At 34.7% G+C, this 4929-nt stretch overlaps 1 non-coding gene across 1 annotated transcript; it reads left to right on the top strand.

The window, feature by feature from the left end:
* Positions 1–890: 890 nt before the first annotated feature.
* Positions 891–964, top strand: TRNAN-GUU (transfer RNA asparagine (anticodon GUU)). The gene has a single exon. It is a non-coding gene; the product is annotated as a tRNA-Asn (tRNA).
* The last annotated feature ends 3965 nt before the right edge of the window (positions 965–4929 follow it).

Genomic DNA, 4929 nt, shown 5'->3' with positions numbered 1-4929 from the left:
TTGGTGGATCAATACCATCCAGGGACGAGAATCTTCTATTAGTCAAATTTTGGGGATTTTTAGGTAGAGAAGTCAACATGTCAAACTACCTATTTTATGTTAGGGTTCAAGACTTTCTCTGAAACAATTATCTCTAAAGTGAGTTTAATTTGATTTAAGCCAATTTATTCAACATTTAGAAAATACCTGAAGGTAAATGTTGTTCCTGGTTATATCTAATCAGCAGAATGCAACCTAGCAGCATTTTTAAGTGGAAGCCTGTGTTATGTTATAACCAGGTGTTATCTTATCAGTACAAAGGTAAGGAATTAAGAAAAACTTTTTGAAGTGTGAAGATTTTTCTTACAAAATCATTGTCTTATTGCATCACCAAAGTGTAAGCTGGAAAGATGATTTTGATAAATTACTTGATAGAACACCTGATTTTCTCTTCTGGAGTCAATGTAGTTTGTTTTTCTCAATAACCATAGAAGTAATAGGGTAAAGTAAAGACATTATGTGGATTTTTTGCTACAGCACTTCTGTAAAAATACGATTTAAATGAGTTAAGATGATAATGGATTTTCTACTATAAGCAAAGACCAAAAAAGTCAAAATAGCAATCCCAATTTTAGATTTGATAAATGAAAATAGCACATAGCATAGGATGGTTTCGATGCAATGACCTCTGGGTTATGGGCCCAGCACACTTCCGCTGCGCCACTCTGCTGCTCATGGAATTGCTTGGAACTCAAGAAGGGTTGATTCATCACAAGAACATGGCAATGTGTTCCTTTTAATTAGCGAAAAATCCTAAAATAACTGTCCAGATTAGAGACTTTATAAACTTTGGCAAGGAAACTTTCCAGATCAATGTTTCTTAGCTGTTGTTAGTTTATGTCTCACATAGGGTCTCTGTGGCGCAATTGGTTAGCGCGTTCGGCTGTTAACCGTAAGGTTGGTGGTTCAATCCCACCCAGGGACGAGAATCTTCTATTAGTCAAATTTTGGGGAATTTTAGGTAGAGAAGTCAACATGTCTAACTACCTATTTTATGGTAGGGTTCAAGACTTTGTCTGAAACAATTATCTCTAAAGTGAGTTTAATTTGATTTAAGCCAATTTATTCAACAATTAGAAAATACCTGAAGGTTAATGTTGTTCCTGGTGATATCTAATCAGCAGAATGCAACCTAGCAGCATTTTTAAGTGAAAGCCTGTGTTATGTTATAACCAGGTGTTATCTTACAAAGGTAAGGAATTAAGGAATTAAGAAAAACTTTTTGAAGTTTGAAGATTTTTCTTTCAAAATCATTGTCTTTTTGCATCACCAAAGTGTAAGCTGGAAAGATGATTTTGATAAATTACTTGTTAGAACACCTGATTTGCTCTTCTGGAGTCAATGTAGTTTGTTTTTCTCAATAACCATAGAAGTAATAGGGTAAAGTAAAGACATTATGTGGATTTTTTGCTACAGCACTTCTGTCAATATACGAATTAAATGAGTTAAGATGATAATGGATTTTCTACTATAAGCAAAGACCAAAAAAGTCAAAATAGCAATCCCAATTTTAGATTTGATAAATGAAAATAGCACATAGCAGAGGATGGTTTCGATCCAACGACCTCTGGGTTATGGGCCCAGCACGCTTCGATGCGCCACTCTGCTGCTCATGGAAGTGCTTAGAACTCAAGAAGGGTTGATTCATCACAAGAACATGGCAATGTGTTCCTTTTAATTAACAAAAAATCCTAAAATAACTGTCCAGATTAGAGACTTTATAAACTTTGGCAAGGAAACTTTCCAGATCAATCTTTCTTAGCAGTTGTTTGTTTATGTCTCACATAGGGTCTCTGTGGCGCAATTGGTTAGCGTGTTTGGCTGTTAACCGGAAGGTTGGTGGTTCAATCCCCCCCAGGGACGAGAATCTTCTATTAGTCAAATTTTGGGGAATTTTAGGTAGAGAAGTCAACATGTCAAACTACCTATTTTATGTTAGGGTTCAAGACTTTCTCTGAAACAATTATCTCTAAAGTGAGTTTAATTTGATTTAAGCCAATTTATTCAACATTTAGAAAATACCTGAAGGTAAATGTTGTTCCTGGTTATATCTAATCAGCAGAATGCAACCTAGCAGCATTTTTAAGTGGAAGCCTGTGTTATGTTATAACCAGGTGTTATCTTATCAGTACAAAGGTAAGGAATTAAGAAAAACTTTTTGAAGTGTGAAGATTTTTCTTACAAAATCATTGTCTTATTGCATCACCAAAGTGTAAGCTGGAAAGATGATTTTGATAAATTACTTGTTAGATCACCTGATTTGCTCTTCTGGAGTCAATGTAGTTTGTTTTTCTCAATAACCATAGAAGTAATAGGGTAAATTAAAGACATTATGTGGATTTTTTGCTACAGCACTTCTGTCAAAATACGATTAAAATGAGTTAAGATGAAAATGGATTTTCTACTATAAGCAAAGACCAAAAAAGTCAAAATAGCAATCCCAATTTTAGATTTGATAAATGAAAATAGCACATAGCAGAGGATGGTTTCGATCCATCGACCTCTGGGTTATGGGCCCAGCACGCTTCCGCTGCGCCACTCTGCTGCTCATGGAAGTGCTTAGAACTCAAGAAGGGTTGATTCATGACAAGAACATGGGAATGTGTTCCTTTTAATTAACGAAAAATCCTAAAATAACTGTCCAGATTAGAGACTTTATAAACTTTGGCAAGGAAACTTTCCAGATCAATGTTTCTTAGCTGTTGTTTGTTTATGTCTCATATAGGGTCTCTGTGGCACAATTGGTTAGCACGTTCGGCTATTAATTGGAATATTGGTGGATCAATACCATCCAGGGACGAGAATCTTCTATTAGTCAAATTTTGGGGATTTTTAGGTAGAGAAGTCAACATGTCAAACTACCTATTTTATGTTAGGGTTCAAGACTTTCTCTGAAACAATTATCTCTAAAGTGAGTTTAATTTGATTTAAGCCAATTTATTCAACATTTAGAAAATACCTGAAGGTAAATGTTGTTCCTGTTTATATCTAATCAGCAGAATGCAACCTAGCAGCATTTTTAAGTGGAAGCCTGTGTTATGTTATAACCAGGTGTTATCTTATCAGTACAAAGGTAAGGAATTAAGAAAAACTTTTTGAAGTGTGAAGATTTTTCTTACAAAATCATTGTCTTATTGCATCACCAAAGTGTAAGCTGGAAAGATGATTTTGATAAATTACTTGATAGAACACCTGATTTTCTCTTCTGGAGTCAATGTAGTTTGTTTTTCTCAATAACCATAGAAGTAATAGGTTAAAGTAAAGACATTAAGTGGATTTTTTGCTACAGCACTTCTGTCAAAATACGATTTAAATGAGTTAAGATGATAATGGATATTCTACTATAAGCAAAGACCAAAAAAGAAAAATAGCAATCCCAATTTTAGATTTGATAAATGAAAATAGCACATAGCAGAGGATGGTTTCGATGCAACGACCTCTGGCTTATGGGCCCAGCACACTTCCGCTGCGCCACTCTGCTGCTTATGGAATTGCTTAGAACTCAAGAAGGGTTGATTCATCACAAGAACATGGCAATGTGTTCCTTTTAATTAGCGAAAAATCCTAAAATAACTGTCCAGATTAGAGACTTTATAAACTTTGGCAAGGAAACTTTCCAGATCAATGTTTCTTAGCTGTTGTTTGTTTATGTCTCATATAGGGTCTCTGTGGCGCAATTGATTAGCACGTTTGGCTTTTAATTGGAATATTGGTGGTTCAATCCCACCCAGGGAGGAGAATCTTCTATTAGTCAAATTTTGGGGAATTTTAGGTAGAGAAGTCAACATGTCAAACTACCTATTTTATGTTAGGGTTCAATACTTTCTCTGAAACAATTATCTCTAAAGTGAGTTTAATTTGATTTAAGCCAATTTATTCAACATTTAGAAAATACCTGAAGGTTAATGTTGTTCCTGGTTATATCTAATCAGCAGAATGCAACCTAGCAGCATTTTTAAGTGGAAGCCTGTGTTATGTTAAAACCAGGTGTTATCTTATCAGTGCAAAGGTAAGGAATTAAGAAAAACTTTTTGAAGTGTGAAGATTTTTCTTACAAAATCATTGTCTTATTGCATCACCAAAGTGTAAGCTGGAAAGATGATTTTGATAAATTACTTGTTAGAACACCTGATTTGCTCTTCTGGAGTCAATGTTTTATTTTTTCTCAATAACCATAGAAGTAATAGGGTAAAGTAAAGACATTATGTGGATTTTTTGCTACAGCACTTCAGTCAAAATACCATTAAAATGAGTTAAGATGATAATGGATTTTCTACTATAAGCAAAGACCAAAAAAGTCAAAATAGAAATCCCAATTTTAGATTTGATAAATGAAAATAGCACATAGCAGAGGATGGTTTCGATCCATCGACATCAGGGTTATGGGCCCAGCATGCTTCCGCTGCGCCACTCTGCTGCTCATGGAAGTGCTTAGAACTCAAGAAGGGTTGATTCATCACAAGAACATGGCAATGTGTTCCTTTTAATTAACAAAAAATCCTAAAATAACTGTCCAGATTAGAGACTTTATAAACTTTGGTAAGGAAACTTTCCAGATCAATGTTTCTTAGCTGTTGTTTGTTTATGTCTCATATAGGGTCTCTGTGGCACAATTGGTTAGCACGTTCGGCTGTTAATTGGAATATTGGTGGATCAATACCATCCAGGGACGAGAATCTTCTATTAATCAAATTTGGGGATTTTTAGGTAGAGAAGTCAACATGTCAAACTACCTATTTTATGGTAGGGTTCAAGACTTTCTCTGAAACAATTATCTCTAAAGTGAGTTTAATTTGATTTAAGCCAATTTATTCAACATTTAGAAAATACCTGAAGGTTAATGTTGTTCCTGGTGATATCTTATCAGCAGAATGCAACCTAGCAGCATTT

Source organism: Taudactylus pleione, unplaced genomic scaffold, assembly GCF_031769625.1.
Source record: "Taudactylus pleione unplaced genomic scaffold, aTauple2 ptg000134l, whole genome shotgun sequence".
Taxonomy (NCBI): domain Eukaryota; kingdom Metazoa; phylum Chordata; class Amphibia; order Anura; family Myobatrachidae; genus Taudactylus; species Taudactylus pleione.
Note: the sequence above shows the minus strand (reverse complement) of the source record. Positions and strands in the feature narration are given on the sequence as shown.